This window comes from Boleophthalmus pectinirostris, unplaced genomic scaffold, assembly GCF_026225935.1.
Source record: "Boleophthalmus pectinirostris isolate CB_2022bp ecotype Guang Dong unplaced genomic scaffold, ASM2622593v1 HiC_scaffold_14, whole genome shotgun sequence".
In the NCBI taxonomy this organism is placed as follows: domain Eukaryota; kingdom Metazoa; phylum Chordata; class Actinopteri; order Gobiiformes; family Gobiidae; genus Boleophthalmus; species Boleophthalmus pectinirostris.
In genome coordinates this window covers 20,300,085-20,315,485 of record NW_026571047.1, presented here as the reverse complement: position 1 = coordinate 20,315,485, position 15,401 = coordinate 20,300,085, and the positions used below count along the sequence as shown (strand labels likewise).

Sequence of the window (15,401 nt, the reverse complement as noted above, 5' to 3'; positions counted from 1 at the left end):
AAAGAGTTTGTTCCATGCAAAATTATTATCATGCAAGATCTTCAGTACTTCTGCACATATGTAACCCATGTGTAACCTATATTAAGCAGATTGCAAATACAGACAAAAAAAAAAAAAAACACATTCTCTTCAGGAACGAGAAATGCAAATCAGGATTGGTGTAAAACATAAGGAAATGTTTTTAGAGGGACTGACAATTTTGACACTGCATAAATGGTCCTATAGATAGCTGTGATTACATAAGATGATAGGCATATTTGATAAATGACTGTTTCTTTACTTAATAACACAGACGAGGCAGATGGAAACCACATGCTGGGGGACCCTCTGCTTAGCCTTACATAACCACAATTTTCCAACATAGGGATCTTGACTATACCTCTCAAAAGACATTTCCGATATTCACATAAAATTGGATCCAACAAGTCATTTTTGTGTTTCCTCTCGTATGAATGGCCCAATTTACTTTAAGTCTGCTTTCGGGGGTGGTTAGCGGAAAACTCCTTTGAGACCTCCGTGACCATGAATCAAGCATTGAGGTGGAATTCTGGGAAAAATGGTTTGTATATGTTTACATGCACAATCAACCTTACCACTACACTTTCCTCCGATGAACCTCTTTCCAAATAACAGAGAAGCTACTACTACTACAACGTATATAAGTATATAGTCCTTAATAAGAAAACTGTTAAGAATTGGTCAAAAATATAAGTAAAGATTGCTGAGTTTTCTGGAGTATATAGCCATACACTATGCTAAACACTAGGGGTGTAACGATATCCAAGTTTCACGATATTTATTCAATATCGTGGGAAAAGCTCACGATATTGTGGGGAGCCTCACGATTAGGAATATAACAATATCCAAATCTCTCTGAACAATATTTTCATGATATACATCTCACGATACAATATTTATTGCGATATTTTGTGGAGGCAAACAAAACTGTTCCTCTTAAAATGTCTTGACAAGACTTAATCCAAACACACTGAAATGGTACAATGGACAATTTTTTAATTATTTTTTTTAATGGGACAAGGGGGAAAAAATGGAAGAAAAAAAGAGAGAAAAGGAATTTCAGTTATGAATTGGCTGCAATGTGTCAATGTAAGGTGGCCTAGCGGTATGTTTATGTTGCACTACCTTATTACTTTTGTTTAATTTAGCCAAATTTGTGTTAGTGTGTGTGGTTGGGGGGAAATGGGGGATTTTTGTTGTTGTTGTTGTTTGTATTTGTATTTGTTGTTTTGTATTTGTTGTAGTTGTTGTGGGTGTTGCTTTATGTTTTTGTCTTCTGTTTTATGCTGATTATTGTAATTGTTAACTGTTGAGTGTTGTATTTTTTTAATGTTATATTCTGTTGTCCTTAATTTAAAACACAAACAAACAAACAAACAAAAAACCACACTGAAATGGAGCAAAGGATCATGGTCTATGTAGTTCTCTCTGTCTTTTTTTTTTTTTTTTTTTTTTTTTAGCTATTGCTGCACCATAACTCTACTAATTGATACTCACATTCACCTGAATATCAGAACAAGTATATGACCACAAAGACTAGTATATGCCCATGGACTATTAAGGATAGAGTGTTCCACAGTATACCTATCACAAGGGAGACAAGCAGGCAACAGCACTACGATGCATTACAATACAGATCTGTGGACAGTCGCCCCTTTTCACTGATGGAACTATTATGTTTTTGAGAAATAGAAACATCCATAATAATTAGATGGATGTTTAAAGGTTGTATAGGGGACTTTTTTAAGGGAAGAGAAATACAGTGACAGTCCTTTTTCAAATGATGTGCATGTGTGACACCACCTTCCTCTTCCACAGCTCCCTCAGCAGCAACACCTCCTCCCGCCTCCTGACTCTAGAAATCACGCTTGTTTACAGCCAGTGCGCATTCAGCATTACTGTTGGAGTGACCTGTCTAGAAATAATTTAGCGACTGATGCGCCAGTTTTTAGACCCCTTGTCTGCTTCATTCGTGCAATCGCTGGAAGAGATCTCCAAGAATCACCTCAGTTTGGCTTTGCTCCTTTTCCCCTTCTCTTCTTCTTTCAGCGACCTCAAAAACAGACTTTCTTTTGCAGTGAACTGGTCGTGGATTCTCGTCCGCCATCGCAACAAACTTTGTGCGAATTGCGAGGAAGCTACACTTTGAAAAAGCCTCTAAGAACCGCTGCATAAAGCACATAATCCCCGTACGCTGGTGAGTTACACTAGAAACATAGGGAGTTTGATTGACAACCTAACAGCCAATAGAAAATGAGTGAGCCTCGTTATCTATTGGCTGATGTTTTTCTGGCCTCACTACATCCACAGTTGATAGATTTTCTTTTTTTTTTTTTTGGTCATCATAATTACAAGGCTGCTGCGTCTCTGTAATGGTATTTTAAACTTTCTTTGACAATTTGAAACAAAAAAAAAAATCCTCCATACAACTTTTAATGTCTTACCATGGAACAATCCAGGCAAAGCAATAACAATAACCCTCTGGAGACAAGTGGATAGCGAAACCCTCCACCAGAAGTAGCGCAGTGCACTTTTAAGTAAACATTTTAGATAATACTGTATGTGTTCCCATTATTTTACTGTCTATTTCTATTGGTTTAAAACAATAATATCAGATTATTATTATTATCAAGAGAATCAAGATCAAGACATTTACTCAATCCTGACCAGCCCTAGCCTTAAGTTTTGTCTAAAGTCAAGTGAGGCCCCTTTCACCTATATCCATCATGTGTCACAAGCTGTCAAGTTTCATCATGAGGGCGCATGTTTAAAGACACAGAGGTCAGCGTTGAGGTCAGCTGTGATGGGGTTGTGAAGGCAGAACAAGCAGCCACTTACACATAACACACAACCTCATTGTCAAAGCTAAGGGTCAGCACGCCTTTGACGATCTGTTTACATGTTAACGTCGTCACTAACAATGTTTTGAGTAAATGTTTTTAGCCCGTTAGCATATTAGCGCACAAAATAGAGACACACCATCTTCTGAACACTGATCTTCTGAAGTCAGGATTTAAATTAAGATGATTGACACATTACGGTAGATAATAAATGTAATAGATGTTGGACAAATTTGACAAAGTAGCTTATATCATTAATCAGAAATTTGTAGGTTGGTTTATAATAGGATCAGATAGCTAACATTTGAGTTTCCTCGTCACATGTTTAAAGGTGCACTGTGTAACTTTTCTGGAGGAAGGTCTGCCATCGGCTTGTCTCCGTGGAGATGTAGTTGCTTTGTCGAGAATATCCCAGAGTGGCATTAAACGTATCCATCTTGTATTTGCTCAATAACATGGGGTTATATTGTCTTACAAACTTGCACTCGCATGGGCTCGCCTCTCTACAGATCTGACATTTAACTTGGCTTGATGGCGTCACCTGCTTTCTCTGTAGAGATAAATAAGTGCAATGCCATACTGTGGAACATTTCAGATAACATTTCCACGGAGAAAGCAGATGACGAACCCTCCACCGGAAAAGTTACACAGTGCACCTTTAAGTCTTTTTTTAACAGAACCAAAACACAAGACTCAGATTCTGTACAGTAAATTATAGTACTATTATACTAATAAGTAGGGATGTAACGATATCCAAATCTCATGGTACGATATTTTCATGATAGACATCTCACTGTACTATATTTTCACGATATGCATCTCACAGTACAATATTTATTGCGATATTTTGCAGAGGCTGATATAATTGTAGATAGGACACTTTTTTGCTTTTAAAATGCCTTGACAAGATTTCGGTGTGAATTATGTCCATCATAATCCCAAGAATTCAAGTAAAAAACATATTTCTTCATGTTGTCTGCACTGAAATGAATCATGGGATATGTAGTTTCCAATGCTTATAAGCTGTTGCTACTATAAAACCATGTATTTAAGCAAAGAAACTTATAATCTGATATATTGTGACAGCCCACGATATTATTGTGAACTTTTGACGATATGATATCACGATATTTCGGTTATTGTGACATTCCTACTAATAAGACTGCATTGCTTACATATATATTTTTTCAGTACTGGCTCTTTGCTATGTTGTTAAGTTTAGAATTAGTACAGTGTTTGAGAGTGAAGACAAGTTTCTCTGCTCATCAGTTGACACAACTGAATATTTGTTTTGCTATGGATCCTACCTGGAATTACACAGACATTAGTTGGAACAGTTTTTTTAGGCAAGCCAATAGTTGCTCACTGCTAAAAATATCTACAACCTTTATATTTATCTCTAACCAACTAACAACTGCCCTCGAGTTTGCCATTGGACACTGAAGACCACGGTCAATTAGCTGTGTTATGAAATCCAAAGACACCTTCCTCATGTGAATGCCTAAATACATTGGTCTAATTTGCACCTTTACACGTTAGGATGTTAGCGATGCCACTTTAGCTTTATGGACTTCAAACATGGCGTGACACAGGAATGAGTTTTAGGGCTTTTAAGATCTGTGTGTTCTTGGAAAAAAAGGAAACAGCAGAAGATTTACATTAGGATCTCTTGTGTTGTTGCAGTTCATGTGTAAGGTTAATGGATGGTTCATTCAGGTTGATCTATGGGGCCTATATACTGACAGGTTTATGTAAGACGTTTACTGGTTTCAGCTGGCTGTCGTAGCCTATATGTGAAATTTTAAGGCCTTTTCATCATTGAAAATATACAATATTTTGCTTTAAATTGTTAATCACTATGACAACAGTTCCATCATTCTGAAATCAATGGAAAAAACTATAAAATAAAGCTCCAAAAGGCATTGAAAAACTGCAGAGAGTATTACAGAGACTTTAAATATTACTTTTATCATCTTATAAAACACAATAACTGAACTTTTCATCCACCCATCCATTTTCTTCCGCTTATCCGGGGCCGGGTCGTGGGGGCAGCAGTCTAAGCAGGGACTCCCAGACTTCCTTGACCTCAGACACTTCCTCCAGAAAAAAAATGCATGCAAACTTTGAATATGAATAACTACTCTTACTGATACGTCGCAAATTGCTATGTGAAACAATTTTTTTACTGTTAATTTCCTACCAGAAGAGTGAGACTCAATGTCTACAACACAAAAAATACTTCTAGATTTAAAAATATAAATAAAGTATAAAGTACAAATAAAATGTTCATTTTCGTTTTTGCAGTAATCTATGTATATGAAATAACCTTTGAAAGCATGTTGTTTAGGGATGTAACTATATCCAAATCTCACGGTACGATATTATCACAATGTGCATCTAACGGTACGATATTTATTGCGATATTTTCAAAAGGCTGATATAATTGTAGATGTGACACTTTTTTGCTCTTAAAATACCTTGACATGATTTTGGTGTGAATTATTTCCCTCATAATCCCAAGAATTCAAGTAAAAAACATATTTCTTCACGTTGTCTACGCTGAAATGAATCATGGGATATGTAGTTTCCGAAGTTTATAAGCTGTTTCTACTATAAAACCATGCATTTAAGCAAAGGAACTTATAATTTGATATATTGTGACAGCCCAACGATATTATTGTGTAAATGCTGTACCGCCTGCCCTACAGAAAATTGGCTCTGCACACTACCCCAAGTATTTACAAGCGCGCTCCATGTGCTAATTTAAATTACTGTGAAACATAAAGTTTGAACACTAAGAAGAAGAGTGGAGACCTGCAGGGCAATTTGAGCGAACAACGTGAATAAAATGTGCTGCCTGTCAGACAAATTGGATGTGATTATTTCATACAACAAAATAAAAACATGTTTCTATTCAGTTCGATGTGTGAAATTGTCCGCGATTATGTCAAATGTGGAAAATGAAGTGCAGCTGGTGACAACAAAAGCTAAATGTGTTTTTTTTTTTGTGAACAGTCTATAGCAATGCAGGGTCAAAGATCAACAATGCTATGTTAACATGATGGGAGTTAACAGAAAAGCTAAAAATAAGTTGAATCTTCTGGGAAAATCAGACTAACCTACAATGTCATGTGTTTAAGCATCTCCACACTCTAGTACACTTAGCTCTAGCTGTCATTTATCTTAAGCAGTACACAACACGGTGATTAGCATAGCCTTATTACACGCTGATTGCTGTACATAATTAATTAACGTGCATATTTTGATTGATCTTTGGCCTGCATCTACCTAGACATGAGCAAAGCAAAGGAGCCCAAAACACATTGCATAACCCTGGAAAAGCAATGCATGTGGGAAGCCATAAAAACAAAACTAACCTGCTTTGAAAAAGGTTAGTGCTAATAGATGGAAAACAGCAGCCCTTCCACAAAGACATACTGTGAAAAAACAGCATGAAAACTGTTCAAATCTATGGTAAAATAATTATGCTGGTGGAAAATTACGCACAATTCGTTTTCTAGTGCCGTAAAGAACTGATAAAAATAAATTCCCCCTTACAGCCTGTTGATGAATCACAATTTTAGATTTTTCCATATTAAAAGAATACATTTAATTTCAATATTATTTAATCATTTAATCACTGTCATGGCTATCAAAAGATGATTATTAAACTGTCTTAATCTCAATAAAAATGTGGTAAATTGCACATAACACATATTTAAAGGTCCTACTGTATATCACACAATCTTGGCTCTTTTCCACAGTTGTGTTTTATGATTTCATTTAGTGGTACTTTTAAAATGAACAGCAACACACATAATGTCCACATTGGCATCAGCCCCTGTCACCTTATTTGTATGTAATCTTTGACTTTAATGTTCGTCTCGTATCTTGTTGTTTCGTTCCTATATTCTGTAATGTATGTAGTTTGCAATGCAAATTACTAAAAAATAAACAAATAAATAAAAATAACAGCAACCTTTTACCTTTAGTTCAGTAAAGATTGGCAATTCCAGGGCTGAAATCATTCAAATGATTCTAATGAAGGTGTATGGAGTTTAAAAACACAATAGAGCACTTCATGTATTACTACATGACATCGCAAGGTGAAACAGAGTGTTTGAGAGACGAACTCAGCCTAAATATGCAGGATTTGTGTTAAACATGTGTGAAAGAAACAAAAAACAACATAATAACAGATCAGAAGATAGTGTAATATGGGTCCTTTAAGTAACAATTAAAGTTCCTGTACACTTTTTCTTTATGTTTTTTTCAGATTTTCACCTGTAACTTTTGTATGTTTTTATCACTTCTATCTAGTAACACAGGCTACTACTTTTATGGGCTAAATATGCAAAGTATTCAACACCATAGCTACTTCAGCACAGACATTGAGTGCACTATTTATAGAAAGTCTGCTTTGCTATAACTACAGTGATCATTAATATTCCTTGGACTCTGAGGCTTTCTTGTTGGAGAGACGATTTACTCTTAGCCAAGGGGAGGACGTGTATGTATGGAGTTGGGGGGTCTGCCTTGACTGAGGTTGGAAATAGTTGGGCTCAGTGCCACTCATGGTACAGTTACATAAGCTGTGTTGATGGTGGGAGCATGGCATTAAGAGGTCCCTGTTAGCACTGCTATTATGACAACCAGGAGAGGAGCAGATGGAGTTTGTACTAAAACCAGAAGGCGGGACTCTACTCCATCGTGGTGTTACATTAGGTTGGAAGGAACAGTGGTCAGAGTGGACGACAGACCGTGGCTTCTGAGATAAATACTTAGATAAATACAGAGAGGAACATGGGTCAAGTGATAAATGAATCCAGTCATACTACTTTTAGATTGTTGGTATAATACTGGTCTAGTTTAGTCTAATTTAGAAAGGTATTGCTGGTCAGACTGGCGCCACCTAGTGCCTCCACTCAATTTCATTTCTCTCCAGCGACTAGGTCAGGAATCAGAATACACTAGATGGTTTGCAAGAACCCCGGAAGTTGTAGACCGCGCACCGGCCAATCAGTGAAGAGCCGGGAAGCCATGACATCAAACTCAAGCGTCTGTCTGTGTCCCTTTTGTGATACAACACAACAGTAAACAAAGCAGTCGAGATGGATGTAGACGAAGACATACATTCTGTGTTGGCAGCAACTCCAGAGATCAGGAATTTAAAGCCGGAACAAAGAGAATGTTTGGTGAATTTTATCAAGGGGAAAGACGTTATTGTCCTTCTTCCTACGGGATTTGGTGCATTAGAAATGTCACGACCAAATAGCAGCAATTGGTTAAATTAAAAAAGTACTACCATCGAGCGAACAAATCCTAATGCTGTGAGGTCAGATGGTTTCCACAAAGTGAAACCGGCTGATGAATCAGACTAAGATATTGTTACTCAACTGATTAAACTTACTCTCACTTATAAGTTAGTCTACTATTAACTTAAAGGTCCAATATTACATAAAATTGACATTTGTGAGTTTTAGCCATGTTAGAATGTTGTTACATTTACAATTTTGTTATGCTTCATTCACACATGTTTGAGTAATCCTTTATTATTCATCTGTCTACATCTCCAAAGCTCAAAATGCTCTGTCCATCTTGTGATGTCATGAAGCAGTAATTTTAACAGCTACCTTTTTACCTTTTATCCTGTAGTTTCATAATTCCAGGTCTGAAATTATTCAAGTGATTCTAGTTCAAGTGAACACAGTGGAGCATTATAACATAGATCAGAAAATAGCGTAATATGGGCCTTTTAAATAAAACATTAAAAAATATATTAACATCCTTTTTTCAGAAGTAGGCTACAAAAATGTCTAGTTCAATATTCAAACAAGTCTAAAAATAATAATTATCAAAAAAACCCTTACAAGTCCCAGCCAAGTACACAATTGGCTTCAGTCTCCCTCAATGAACCCATTCTGAGAAATTGCATTAGCATAATTGGATTTCAGTGCCAGCGGTAGTCAACCAACTAGCTATCAAGCAGACTATCTCACTAGATTAGTAAGCAGTATGGGATTTTGACTTTTGCACGATCCCTTTTACACACTTGAAAGGTGAGCTATACATTTCCCCATAGCATAAATTGAGTTATTGAGGGACCATTAACAGGTGCCAAGTGTTACATGCTCCAGACATGGTCGCCTACAGACTGATGACAGCAGCGAACGTGCCCAGCTTATAGTGCCCGTATTATGCTATTTTTTGATTTATGTTATAATTTTTCCTCATCAGAAACAAACTTGGAGTTGTGTTTTGTTTCATTCAAACATGTTTAACAAACAAACCCTTCATATTTAGGCTGAGTTCTTCTCTCAAGCAAAAAACACTCTGTCCCACCTTGTGATGTCATGTAGTAACACAGGGTGTGCTCCACTGTTTTTTGAACTCCATGCATCTTCACTTGAAACTTTTGTATCTTTTCAGCCCTGGAATTGTCCATCTCTACTGAACAAAACTTAAAAAATGAAATGAAAATTACTGCTTCATGACCCGTGGTGTAGTGGGGATTTTTTAAGCGGGGGTACACAATTCGTGACTGAACCAGGAGGACTAAACCAGGTCTACACCAGGTCTAAACCAAGTCTAAATCAGGACTAAACAAGGACTAATCTTGGATTTGAGAGAGAGAGGGGCACGGGCGGGAGCGGGACTGTACAAGGCAGGAGTGGGCGGGTGGGATGATAAACTACAGTCCCACAAACTAAATATGAGTGTAAAGTAAAATATACACATGATTCATGTGTGTCTATCATACATCATTTGTGCTGGATATTTTATTTGGCATTAATAAAAACATTTTAAACACCCTAAATTTGTGGATGTGGTCTAATCTCGCATACATTTTAGACAATTCCTTTCCGCTTCTCTGTGTTTGACAGAGCTTAAGAAAGTGAATGTCTCCATCTTGCATGACTTGCAGGCATGAGCGGGACAAAATATTGCAGATGCGGGACTGAAAATTACAATTCTTCGTAGGTGTGGGTGGGAGCGGGACTGAAAATTCTGTCCCACACAACACACAAAACAAAACACAACTCCAGGTCTGTTTTGATGAAGAAACAGCGTTATAACATGGCTAAAAGCTCACAAGAGTCAATTTTGCACAATATAGAGCCTTTAAGCATTACCACAGCACTGCCCGGAGCCCACATTGGGGTCAAAGACAGTGCCAAAATGAAGTCTGACCTCATCATAGAAAATGACTAGCCTGCCTGACTGACATATTCTGGGTACAAACAGCACGTAGGCGCAGCGAGCTACAGAGCATGCATTTAGATGTTTGCTCGTTTAGCACTGAAGAGCTACTGTGCCCCGTCCAAAGAAAACCAGAGTAAATAAATGGGGCAGGCAACAGCGAGGTTAGACAGTAATCTCATAAGGATTGAGGGCTCAAACAAGGCTGCACGTTCTGGAGCAAGCATGACTTGACTGGTGGCGGCGCCCGGCTAATTAGCGACAGTAGGCTACAGAGACAGGCCTAGATGTAGGATTACGCGAGCTGGCTGTTCATGTCAGAGATGAGTGGCCAGTGAAGCAAGCTTTTGATTGATTTATTTATTTATATTTTTTGTTAAGTTTTATTTATTTATTTATTTATTTTATTTTAGATTTTGAGATTATAACAAAATGAAAAAAGAAGAAAAAAAAAAAAACTCTCACACCCCACTCTTTTCTCCACACTCAACACTTACACAAAACTACACAAAAACCACTGGGTAAACAAAACATGAACTGTCAGTCAAGTCTAATCCTATCATTATTTTTTTGTTCACAACATTTCTGAGAAGTCAAACACAAAAACAAACACACAAGCACACAAACAAAATAAATGCATATGTAAGCCGGAGATAATTTTGGAAAAGAATGATAAATAAAACTTTTTTTCTGTTAAAGGTGCACAGTGTTAGCCAGACTGGTGCCACCTAGTCTCTCCGCTCAATTTAATTTCTCTCCAGCGACTAGGTCAGGAATAAGAATACACTAGATGGTTTGCAAGAACCCCGGAAGTTGTAGACCGAGCACCTGCCAATCAGTGAAGAGCTGTGAAGACGGCAATTATTTGGACACCACTGAGAGTTTCGGTGCATGACATACATCACAACCAAATAACAGCCAAATAATTGGTTAAATTAAAAAAGTACCCGCCTACTGTCGAGAGAACGAATCCTAATGCTGCGAGGTCAGGATAGCTCAATGTAACATTTCAGGTGAAGTGTCTGGCACCTGCTTGTCTCCATGGAGATGTTATTACTTTGCCTAGAATGCTCCACAGTCTGGCATTAAACTAATATTAGAGAAAAGCAGATCTAGTTACAGCCCATAGTTGTGGAGAGGATAGGCCTACTGTGCTCAAAGTAAGAATGCACATTTTTCAGCCATAAAAACACCTTAATGGAACACGTGTGAGACATAAAAGTTTAATGCCACAATGTGGGACAGTGTAAAAAAGAAAAGGCAGATCCACACTGCAGTTCTTTAGAGACCCCAGTTTTATTACTTTTATAGGATAATAACACTTCACATTGCTATTAAAACAATAAAAAAAAAGGGAGCTCCAAAAACTGTGGTGCGGATCTCTTTCTTCATGTTTACAATTTTTTGTCTTTGGACGCAGCATGCAGATTCAACTTTTATCCGATGTGCATGTCTTCGTCTTCTAATACTGAGGAACATTCTTAGTAAATGAGTCTATAGGCAAACATTAACTTTTCTGTGGAAAGACAAAAATGTCAGACCTCCCACCACTAGTTACATACGGCAGCACATTTACAGGAGCACTGCATAACATTTCTAGTGAAGGGTCTGCCACCTGATATCTCCATGGAAATGTTATGCTTTGTCTAGAATATTCCACAGTGCAGATTCAAGGGAGAAAAGCAGGTTAGAGCACTACGCTACATTACAGTTCAGATCTGTGGAGAGTTGCCCCTATTCACAGAAGGAATTATTGTATTTTTGACTGATAGAAACAAACGTAATGACTTAATGCTAGATGTATATGTTTAAAGTCATACAGTGGAACATTCTAGGCAAAGCAATAACATTTCCATGGAGACAAGCAGCAGATCCTCTACCAGAAAAGTTGCGCAAGGAGGAAATTCACATTAGGCTATTCACTGATTTTTATTAAAAAGTTGGCAGTTATACAAATATTGATTGACAGGTTTTGTTTGTGATCCAATGTGAGAAAATAAAACTGCATTCAGTTTGCTCTACTTAAAATAGCTTACCTCACTTTCCACTCCACACCTGATTCTTGAAACAATATCTGAACAAGTTTAGACAGCTTTACGCACACTGGCATTTAGTTTGGCATCTAAATGACAACTTAAACTTCCTTTTATGTTATAAGCTGTGATATCTGCTCAAACTTGTGTTTCTTAACTGCCCAAAGGTACGATCTAAGACTTCTAATAATCCCTGAAAGATGAGCGTTATGTAAGTATGGCTTCTTATTGTGCTTGTGTTGGTTTTGTCCTGCATTATGTCACTTATTGGATTGGAATTGGGCACAGTTAATTCCCCAGTGACCTCTGTGTATCATCGGGCAAGGGGCGAAGTAACTGAAGTCAGCAAACTTGTTGATTTAATGAAGTCGTTCTAGATGAATATTGAGATTTAAAATGTGTAAATTATACCATAATGATCCACAGATGTCATAGATTATGGCCATATAATAGACACAATAGGTGTTTTTATGATAACAGAATTTGCGTATAGTTTGCCTGGTTATTTTTATTATGCCTGGTCTGAAAATGTAGTTAACTGCTGCCATTTGAGAAGCTGCAATATCATGACTTCACACTTTCTTGTTGAGGGTACACGAGGTCAAAGGTGATCAGCCACCTTTAACCCCCGCGAGACCACATACACCGTCTCTGACATTTCACCCATCGGTTTATTCCTCTGAGTACAACTTGTTCTCCCAGCCACAAATTTTTACTACATTTTTCCCATCACATTACAGTTAAAAACACAAAGTTTCCCCGGGCAACATGTGATAATGGGATTCACCTCTGCTCAGTCAATGGTGGAATTGTTTACATATGCGTGTATTAGGTCAATATATTACATAAGGCAATCATGTATGAGGTAAATGTGTATATACGCTAGTGGAAAAACTTAATGCAAAAGGAGGAAAAGATGATGTCATTAAATTCCACTATAACCGTTATTGCTGGTTTCAGACATCAAACCATCCTTCAGGCCAATATGTTTACGAGATAGAGGCAAGAAAAAATATTATTTGTTCATCTGTGAGTGCCAAAAGGTAGCCTGTGTTAAAATTTGTGGAGTTTAATTTTGGTTATTTTCTTTTGGAGATTTAAATTTTGTTAATTTTCATTTCCCTTAACAGATAATGCATTTTTTGAGTCATGTCATTACTACCAAGTATATAGGGCTGGGTATCATTAAGAAGTTGTCGATACGATACATACCTCGATACATAGGTCACAATACGATACATATCTTGATACAGTGCACTTTCGATTCGATGCAATATAGTTCGAATTGATTCGATACAGTGTAATAAAAAATAAAGTCTAAATCATGGTTGTGACACTAAAAGTCTTTGTTAAACCACTTCTTGTGCAAAGTTCATATGAAACACAAACATTTTAATCATCAAAACTGTAAAAATGTCAAATGTGTCACATAAATAAGTTCCCTTCCTTTAAACAAGCAACAAAACTGTAGCTCTGTAACAAAATAATTTAGTAAAAACCAAAAATACTCTGGTGATATATCGATACAGCTGCCCACAATATCGATACTGTATCATCATATTAAACAATACAATATATTGATATTTCTATATTTTTGCAGATCCCTACTACCAAGAGACCAAATTTCCTTTTTATTTGGTTTTCTTATGGTATTTATTCATATTGGGGTATATGAGTATCAGATTTGGATCTATCATATTAAAATAAACTTTGAAAATGCTGAAGAACAAAGTTATAACCATGTTACCATCATATGCAAGTGTTTCTCAATCCCATTTGGGTGTGTCATTAAATTATTAACAAATTTCTGACATTAAATATATGTTCTAAAAATAAAATATAAAATACCAGCTCTAACCCAGACAACAGGAAGGCATTGTGAAGCATTGGAAGAGCATCTTACATTCACAATACCACACAAATTTTACATACTAAACTATTGCACCTATATTAAATTCACTTATACATCAGCTATGCAATGACTTTTAATTCTAATCCTAATAATCCTAATTTCAAATGCATAAACTTTAATCAAAAAACATATTCCCCTTGACCCAATTCCGGTCAAAGCGTTTCATTGTGATTAAATAATACAGCTATGGTAGAAAATGTTCTGGGAGTGTTCTGATAGCGCGTTATGTTTGGATGGACTCTGTGTCATGACTTATATGAAGGAAAAAGAGGAGAGTGAATGGAAGAAAAAAATATGTACTCTACAGCTCCAACCAGCCAACCACGAACAGATCACAAGACGCCCAGAGGAGAAAGTTTTGCCTCGAAAAAGAAACTGGTGAAGTCATGTCGAAGCACTGAGAGATATTAGAAAAGGTTTTTAGTAATGGTTCTCACAGTGTAGCAGGGTTACGCAATTGCTTAACCAAAGATATTTATGCGGTAAAATCAGCTGTAAGGTATTTAATCAAAACAAGGAATACATTATATAACAGAACAATAAACTCATGAAGAGGAGGGAGTAGTGCAGCAATATGAAAAAAAAAAGGCTTTATATTAACTTCCAGAACAGACTTTTCAAAATAAATTAACATGGAAAAAAGTCCAATTTCATCCCTTGATCACTGATGTGTTGTTAAATTTTTTTAATTTTTAATTTTATTTTTCCTGTGTTTGCTAATCTGTGCATACATGCATCCCGAAATTTTGGACTTCCGGTCGTCACACAATGCATACTGGGAAGGATCCTCCGAAAAAGTGAGCATCAAACCGCCATATTTGTTTTCCCAGTGGGATGCATCTATTGTCAAAGCGGATCTTTTCAAGTCTTTTGAACCATATCACTTTTGTTTCTGGTTCTGATATTACCATATTTTAGTTCTGGGATTCGGACATCGTAATTGTGTGGTTGTTGGATGTTCTAACAGGGGAAAATGGGCTTTGGAAGTTTGCAAAATGCATAAATGCAAAAGGGAATCACATCTGTGTGACAGCAAACCTCCGTTCAAACTGTTTCCCTTCCCAACAGAATTGAAAAATACTGAAAGATGGTGATGGGCAGGATTGATACACAGGAAGGACCAAAAAGGTAAACTTTGGAAATCATCCTGAGTTTGCAGCAAACGTTTTGTATGTGGCGCACTAACAAAGCAAAAACAAGAGGTACAGAAGACAAGCAGTCTGATTTTTCTTGTTCTTGTGGCTTTACAGCAACATCACGTCTTGGTCTCTTTGCAGCGGAAAGTGTTTCTTGGTGAACAGCTGGTGCCTTTCACTTTGGCGTTGACTTTTTAAATTCCTAACCAAGGTTGAGCGAGGGATCGGAATTTTGCTTTGAGTCTGAAATTCGGCATGCATG

At 37.0% G+C, this 15,401-nt stretch overlaps 1 protein-coding gene across 2 annotated transcripts in view; it reads right to left on the bottom strand.

Annotated features, from left to right (window-relative positions):
• Positions 1-15,401, bottom strand: part of wnk4a (WNK lysine deficient protein kinase 4a) — an 86,022-nt gene that overhangs the window by 47,513 nt on the left and 23,108 nt on the right. The window lies entirely within an intron of this gene.